Below are 9,367 nucleotides of genomic sequence, written 5' to 3'. Positions count from 1 at the left end.
GGAAATAAGCTAAACTCTTTAAAGGTATGGTTGGCTCTCTGGTGCAATAAAGCATATAACTGGAAAACCAAGTCTTGCCCGGAGACAAAGAGCCTAACTTAGAGAGAAGGAACAGATAAGGACAGAAGAGAAGTTAGTACATACACCTTTGCTAACTGATGGTGTATAGCAGCCCCTTCCCTAGGCCTACTTTCCACAAACACCTTCCCTTACCCTGGCAGCTGTGATGAGGATGGATAAGAGTATCTACAAACCTATGACTTAATCTTAGTGTTATTATAATGTGAACACCTTGTTATTTTCTTAGTTACTCAACTTCACTATAATTGGGGCAGTTCTGCAAGAAGACTTCTGTAAAACCCGTTTCTGTACATTTTCCAAAAACACCTTATCACAAAGAGCTATCCATTGTAAACATTCCATTTCCTGATGCCATGTTAACTTTTGACCTATAAATAAAGACACCCAAACCGACAGGACAGAGATGCCTGCCTGGTGATCAGAAAGGATCTCGGGGCTCTCTCACTCTCTTTCGCTGACACCGTCCATCCTTCAGGGACCCCTGGACCTGTCGGAGCCGGCGCGGCCTCCAACACAGAATGAGGAGTAGATCCTGTTTGCTGGTTCCTGGAAGAAGGTGCCATGTTGTTCTCAGACATGCCAGGCATTTGAACATTAAGTCACAAATAACAGAAGAGGAGAGTATAAGGATAGTCTCTCTTTCCTCCGTATTTGCATTATTGAAGAACACCAGTGGGGTGGCTCATCTAAAGAAGTGGTATCCACCACAGGCAAGTGTTTGGCACCCACACAGGCAAACGTGTGCATATAGACATACACATATACATGTATGTGTTTAAAAGTATGCTGGTCAATGTATGTCAGACCTACTTTGGAAATCTAGTTGCCCTGGCATTGCTATTAAAATGAGTCAGCTTTTCCCCAACACAACCCATGGGCAATGTCTGTTGGATGCCTGAATGCAGTTAGATGCCACAGATAATCAATCGTAAATTATATGAGTCGTGTCAGATGCGTCTGGTCTCCAAGTTCTGTATCTCCACGGAGCCTCTTATTCCTGAGCTGGGCCTCAGACACCTGCACAGAGTGGCCCCTCCAGGTAAATGCCTTATAACTTATTAGACTTATTACTAATTAGGCTCTCTTGTGAACCTCAGGTCTAGTCTCTTGCTCTGGCAAATTGAGTTAAGTAGCATGGAAGGCTCAGCTTCTGCTACTCTTTTTGGGTCAAGGGAGGTCTGGAGAAGTATCCAATCAGCTCTGCCTTCTGTTCTTTGGTCCTACCTGATCTAGCTGGTCCTCTGGCTCCTCCTCACCAAAGATAACAACAGTTGACAAGTGCAGGAAAAGCCTTGAGCAGAATCGGTTGAGTCCATTTCTCCAGGGTTCCATCCCCTGAGCCTGACCATTGAGCCCTACAGCCATCAAAGAATGAAGGAAAGTCCAAAACAGAGGATACTCAGCTCCATGTGATCACATATGCTTCATGAGAAAACAGAGCACAGAGAGAATAAACCCCAAAGTTGAAAGAGAATCACAATCTTTGATTCTCCACCTTAAGTGCTGTGTGTTCCCCTTGCCTGGGTCCTATTGTATATCTTCCAGGTTTCTAACTTGGTCTGATCCTTATGAGAGTCCATCTGGCAACTGGAGTGAGGACTTGAACTTTCCCTGGAATAGTTATTCTTGACTCATTTTTGACCTGGGAGCCATTTGAGAATCTGACAAAAACCATGGACTTCTTCCCACCAAAAAAGAAGATGCAAAATTTTCACACAATTTTAGAGGTTCCATACCTTCCCTGAAAAATCATCTGTGAACATCCTAATACTCGTGTTACAGTCAGGGTGCACATGTCAGGGTCTTGATCCTGACATTGGTTAACTGTAATTGGCAAGTCATTTACTCTTTCTTGATTTGATTTGGAGACCTGCCAAATGTATAGGAATGATCTTTTCCTCTTTAATGTCTATGGTTATGGAATTATTGTGGTTATGGAATTATTACTGTTCTAAAAACGAAGCAGAAACATCTCTCTCTGTCTCTGTCTCTCTCTCTTTAATCATTTTGGAGCAAACAGGTTAGAACCAGTTGGAGTAGCCCATGCTCTTAGCTAACCCTGGATGAGGATGTGGTGGGTGGATGGATATTTTGGGGGAGCATCTATGAGCAGAGAATTCCTACTGGGCTTTAGTCCTCTCGCAACCCAGGTGATGTTAGTCCTAAAAAGCAAACCTGAGTTCTCTCGATTTTTTTTATTGTAGTAACAAACAGATCCCGCAGTCCACATCATTTTAATTATTAACTGGCTCCAGGGGAAAGGGCTGGTTTCAGTGACTGCTCATCATGATGGCATAATGTCCGACACCTCCCCAGCGGTTGGCCGGGTTCCATATTGACTAGGTAATAATCTGCTGCATGCAGCTGGCTGGGATAGATTAGAATGAGGAGAACAGACACCAAGCAATCAAGGAGAAAGATACACTCCACTCTCCCAGAGTATCCTTCAGGACTGCCCAGAGTCACATCTGTCACTCTGAAATCCTGTTATGCCCAGAGAATGCTTTATTTGCAAGCTAGTTCATGTTTTCAAAGGTGGTGTTTGACACTCAGAGACCTTATCCCACAGCTGCAGACCTACATTTCTCGATAAAGCACTTAACTCATTTAGGTGTTTGAGGAGTTGGGGATTTGTGTACTGTTCACACCCATTTTTTCCTAGAAGAGAGATGTGAGTGAATTTCCTGATTCTGCCTGCCTAGAGTTTATCTGGCTTTGGTAAGGCATAGTAAGTCTCTCGAAGGAGAGACTCGTACAGATGCAGTCAGTTCATGTTTTAAAATGTGAATTCTAACAGTGCTGAGGGACACTGTGTCAACGTAGGCCAGGAAGAATTTGAGTTGACCAGTCAGTTGCCCCTATATCAAAAAAGATTATGAAAGGACAAAAATGTGGAAAGCGGGATATAAATAATAACTCTTGAAGTACCGATCCGATAGACAAGAGCACCACGTGAAAAGATGCTGCTATTCGCTAGTGGTTAGAGCGAATAAAAATAAGATATCATTTTATATCCATCGAGCTGGCAACAATAATCCATAAAGCTATTATATTTATCGCTGGTGAAGATCTCTACAACAGAATGTTCTTTCCCAAGGCCGTTGGAAACGTAGTTTTAAACCTTTTTGAAAATCATTCTGGCCAATTCCTATTACAATTATAATTGCACATACCCTTGACCCAGGAACCTTGCTATTGTCCCACAGAAGCATACATGTAAGCATGCTTATTGCATTGTCGTGAGGAAAAACTAGACAAAAAGTAAAACTATCAGCGATAAAATGACTGAAATTATATTGCATAGAAACAAGATGTGTAGTTTTGAAAAGAACGACTTAGAATTGTATCAATTAGGGGCGCCTGGATGGCTTAGTCGGTTAAGCGTCCGACTTTCGCTTAGGTCATGATCTCACGGTTNAACAAATTGAACAACCTAGAAGAAATAGATAAATTCCTAAATTCCTAAAACTACCAAAATGGAAACAAGAAGAAATAGAACATTTGAACAGACCAAGTACCAGCAAAGAAATTGAATCAGTAATCAAAACTCACAACAAACAGGGGCACCTGGGTGGCTTAGTTGGTTAAGTGTACGACTTTCGCTTAGGTCATGCTCTCACGGTTCATGGGTTCGAACCCCACGTCGGGCTCTGTGCTGACTGCCAGCTCAGAGCCTGGAGCCTGTTTCAGTCTGTGACTCCCTCTCTCTCTGACCCTCCCCTGCTCACGCTGTCTCTCTCTCTGTCTCTTAGAAATAAATAAAACATTAAAAAAAAGGAATTGTATCAATTAATTTAAAGATATTTCCAGTTATTGATGAGAAAGGAATGCATGTGTGATATTATCCCTTTTTTTTTTTGAAACCTAAGGATGACAAAGATCCTGCACATGTATTTGTGGATGGATGTGGAACACTACATATTTATGTATACAGGGAGTAAAAAAACTGTGGAACGAATGAAATTTGTTATTAAAATGCACACAGAAAGTTGATTTGATATAATCACATTAATAAATTTATGCAAAAGTATATGTGTAAATATAAATGAAATAAATGTTTCTAAAAGGGCTGGGGAGGTGAAGAACATTGCCTGTGCCTGGTGAAAAGAAACACATTCAAACAGCAAAGTGTGCCTTGGTCCATGGAGGCTGCTATTAATAAAATACCACAGACCAGGTGACTTGTCTCAATTTGGCCAACTTTGAGGAGCCATGTTGGTTCCGGCTACCCTCTGGGGGAAAGGAAATGCTATAGGCACCTGCCAGTGCCTCTTTCCTCCTCTTTCCTTGCTTTTTTACCCTTTCACTGGTATTGATCCTAAGTATATCCTGGTAAAGTGCCTACAGGCAATTCACTTCAGAGCCAACTTCCTAAGGAATCCAACTTAATACAGTAATTTATTAGTATTTGGTAAAGTAAATCCCTCCTGTATATGTTCCAATTTCAAGAATTTCTTGACTTTATAAATGCATATATATTCTTCCAAATAAAATTTTAGATTTGTGTTAGTCTGTTTGTTTGTTTGTTTTTAATTTTTTAACAATTGTTTTCGAGAGACAGAGGCATGACACGAGGGAGGAGGCGCAGAGAGAGAGAAAGAGACACAGCACCCAAAGCAGGCTCCAAGCTCTGAGCTGTCAGCACAGAGCCCGATGCGGGGCTTGACTCACAAACTGTGAAGTCATGACCTAAGCTGAAGTTGGATGTTTAACCGACTGAGCCACCCAGGTGCTCATGTGATAGTCTTTTTAAATTTTATTTATATCTGTTTTTATCTCATCAATTTCTTTTTCTTTTTTGGGGGGGTGTAGTTTGTTCTTTCCTTGTGAATTTTTGCTTTTAAGGTCGCTGGTGGTTCATTCTCAGAGCTGTATTTTTCTTCTACTCCTCTTGGTGTTGTCTTCTTTTCTTTTTTATAAAACACATTCCTATACTTTATTTTGGTTTCATTATCTTTACCTTTACTCATGAGAATAAATCTGCACACACTTTCTGTTTACCAATAAGTAAAATATATAAATTTTAAATGGGGACACCCCATTGTTTAATAGTTTCATCTGCTTTTTGGGTCTCTGTGTGGAGGGTGGCTGGATGGTTTCCTAACAGAAATCTTCAGCACGCATGCAACTTTTCCCTCTTTAACTGTCTGGACCTCTGTTATTCTGGTCCAATGAAGACAATGACGTGTGTGCACTGGAAAGGCTGTTCCACTTGCCCTCCTGCTGTCCCTCCCCTGCCTACTACATATACACATGAACACAGCCTATACTTATTTCACTTCTGGGAGTTGCATTTATGTGAATAGAGCACACTACTGTGAGCCTCCAACTCCCATGGGGAGCTCATACCTTTCTTTTATTTCCTGCATGCTTGTTTTCTGGGGACTCTCATTGATAAGCAGAGGAGGATGGGAGACTTCCTCTTCTATCTTAAGTCAGTGCCCAAGGTGTTGAAGATTAACTACCATATTATTTTTACTAGTACAATCCCTATGTCTCCTCGGTATGGGAATAAAGAGAGTGGGCTTCCAGGTAAGACTAATTCAGCTTCTTATTTCCAGAAATCCTGTGTGATCCAAAATAAACTCTAGTAATTTAAGGCTTAGATGTGTTTAATTTTTAGTTCAGTTACGTCTCTCTGATTGCTGGTAGAGATCACCATCACAGTCTGTCATTAGCTTGTCTGTTAGTCTTAGCTTTTAGAGATACAAGGCTTTTAAAAAATTTTCTCTAGCTTCACTATTGTTTTTTTAAAAAATTTTTAATGTTTGTTTATTTTTTGAGAGAGACAGAGTGTGAGTGGAGGAGGGCAGAGAGAGAGGAAGACACAGAATCCAAAACAGGCTCCAGGCTCTGAGCTGTCAGCACAGAGCTCGATGCAGGGGTAGAACTCACAATCCGGTGAGATCATGACCTGAGGTCAGCCACTTAACCTACTGAGCCACCCAGGTGCCCCAGCTTTACTGTTATTTTAACAGGAATTTAGAAAAGGCTAAAAGAGGGATGCTACACAGATTTCATATTCAATGGGGTTCCTGATTTTATTTTTAAGATGTACAGCCACCCAATCTGAGAAGGAAATTGTATCACTCCATTTGGTCATTTGACCTTTATTTTTTTTTTGCACATCTTCTTTTTTTTAGGCACAATAATTGAGTGTTTGGGGCAGTAGGCTGTCTAGGATACTTCCCAGTGCTCAAATAACTTCTAGCATACTCAGTGGCCAAGCAGTAACATAACAAATAACAACAACGTGGTGTGATGGGACACAGTTTTGTGTGAAGACGGTTCAATAGAATGAGGAGAAGGAAGAGACCATTGGTGCAGGAGTAGGAATTGGGGGTGAAGGAGGAAAATGTTACAGAAGTGATGCAGTTGACATACATTCTCAAAAGATGAGTAGGAGCAAACTGGGTGGACAAAATGAGAAAAATGAACTCCAGGTGGAGAGAAGAGTCCATGGAAAGGTGCCGACAATGCAAGGTCTTATTCATCATGCTAGGAAATTTGTAAACAATGGAAAACCTTTGATATTGATGCATGTTAAGGACAGGTTGACAGGATCATATTTATATTTTACAATTTCCATTTTTTTAAAAAAAAGTTTTTTTTAGGGTGCCTGTCTGGCTACCTTGGTAGAGCATGCAATTCTTGATTTCAGGGTCATGAGTTCAAGCCCCATACTGGGAGTAGATCTTACTTTAAAATAAATAAAAATTTAAAAAAAGTTGAGGTGCCTGGGAGTCTCAGTCACCTAAGTGTCTACTCTTGATCTCATCTGAGGTCGTGATCTCAGGGTGGTGAGTTCAAGCCCCTAGTTTAGCTCTATGCTGGGTGTGGAACTGACTTTAATAATTAATAATGATAATAATAAAATAATTTTTAAAGTTTCTTTTTACATGTTAGGAATTGTTATAATTTAAATAACTGATGATCCTCTGGCTGAAGATCCTTTTAAAGTAACTTTAATCAGACTTGGGGACAGGTCTACAGAGCCCCCACAGATTCAGAGAGAAACTGGCATAAAATCTGCCTTGGCTTTTACTTGTTTTCCTTTTGTGTTCAAAAATTGGGCTCTGTTTTTCACTGTTATACCTTTTATTCCCTTATCTATTCAACCCATTCCCCCAGTGATAAGAGAGTTATTTTTTTCTTGTCTTAAAATGTATCGTTTGGACTTCTGTTTCTGGACATAAGTCATCCAAAATACCATGGAAAATCCTCCCATTGGAAAACAATTTTGAAGTCTGGATAAACCATTAAAAACTCTAGTTGAATACATGTCATAAATGGTAACAAACCAAAGAAAATCCTCAGAGTGGAAAACAAAGCTAAACTACAATCCAGAGAGTTAGCTAGGATAAAGCCAAAGGCTGCCTTAAAGGCTTTCCACACCTTAAATACCTAGAACTTCAGTTCAAAATGGAAGCACTCTGTTTTAAATCATAATATAAGTGGTAGGACTATAAATGCAAGGGTTCATACAAGGTAGAGGGCAAGTGGAGAACTTTTAATGGAAGTAGGACCCCTGAGAGACCTTAGAATCCATGAGAAAATAAATGATGGGGGAGAGGGGTGCAGAATGAACCTTGCAAAGAAAGAGAGGAGTAAACTTGCCTTTCTCAGCTTTTGCTGTGGTGGAGGGTGTCCACCTGAAGATTTATACCCATCAGTCAGCTTTCTTGTGGTTAGAGGCTCAAATTACCATTGACCTTGATGTGCAGAAAAATTTCTTCATTAAGAAACACAATTAAAACACATTAAAATGGGGGCGCCTGGGTGGCTTAGTCGGTTAAGCGTCCGACTTTCGCTTAGGTCATGATCTCGCGGTTCGTGGGTTCGAGCCCCGCGTCGGGCTCTGTGCTGACTGCCAGCTCAGAGCCTGGAGCCTGTTTCAGAGTCTGTGACTCCCTCTCTCTCTGACCATCCCCTGTTCACGCTGTCTCTCTCTCTCTCCTAGAAATAAATAAAACATTAAAAAAAAAACACATTAAAATGTAAAACTCATCTTCACTAAAAGACTGCATTTAGAGAGTAAAAGCACAAGCTACAATCTGGGAGAAGATGTAGCAACAGGACAAAAGATTGCTTTTGGCACTAGTTTGGCAATAATAATAATAATAATAATAATAATAAAATTTGACAAGACCAAGTGCTGGCAGGAATAGAAAGCAAGAGAAACTGTTGTGGGTCTGGGAATGAGTATAATATTGTGGAAAACAATATAATTTTATTAAATAAATGTGAACATGTGTATATTTTATGACCCAGCAACCATTTTCTTCACAGAATAGAATATGATTTAACAGCCAAAAGGTGAAATTGACAGCTACATGCAGCCATGAACATGAATTTCACAAACATAATATTGAGTAAAACAATCAGTTACAGATCATGTATGTATTAGATTAGTCAGGGTTCTCCAGGGAAACATATATACACACAGAGAGAGAGAGAGGGAGAGAGAGAGATAAAAACAGACAGACAGACAGACAGACAGAGACAGAGAAACAGAGAGAGATTCACTGCAGGGATTGGCTCACATGATTATGGAGTCTGGGAAGTCACAATCCACTGTCTGCAAGCTGGAGACCCAGGGGAGCTCATGACACATTTCCACTCTGTCTCCATAAGGCCTAAGAACCAAGTAGGTCATAGTACAAATCCTAGTCCTGGGACAGGAGAAGACTCATGTGGGCTAGAGATGGAAAAGGGGTAAATTCTTCCTTCTTCAACCTTGCTACTCAATTCAGGCCCCTGGAGGATTGGATGATGCCTGGGGTGGGTGTTGGGGAGGGAGGGAGACAATCAGCCCTACTGATTCAGATGCTTATCTCACCTGGAAACATCCTCATAGACAGACTCAGAAACAATGTTTTATCTGGTATCTGACTGTACCCCTTATACAGTCAAGTTAACACAAAATTAACCATAACAATGTACAGAATGACTTTTATGTAAAACCATATACCACTTGCTTAAAATTTTAAAAGAAAATATTAGGCATGAGTCATATGTTTAGAGACATATACATATGTTTGTAAAATCACGAAGAAAATGAAACGAAAGCACAGGGGCTGCCTCTCAAGGCATGGAAGGCATGCTGTCAAGAAGGGCCATCTGAGAAATTCCAATGTCCTGGATTGTAGTGCCAGGATATTAGCTTGATTTGCTTTATTCATCTCAACATGGATTTTGTAATCAGCAATGGTCTCCATAATAAGACTAATGAAAACCAGCAGTAAGAGTGGTTTTTCATTTTTCATTTTGTCCTGCCTCTCTCAGG

The sequence above is a fragment of the Hyaena hyaena genome, unplaced genomic scaffold, assembly GCF_003009895.1.
Source record: "Hyaena hyaena isolate Hyena2069 unplaced genomic scaffold, ASM300989v1 scaffold_1799, whole genome shotgun sequence".
Lineage (NCBI taxonomy): Eukaryota > Metazoa > Chordata > Mammalia > Carnivora > Hyaenidae > Hyaena > Hyaena hyaena.
This window is presented reverse-complemented; position numbering follows the sequence as displayed.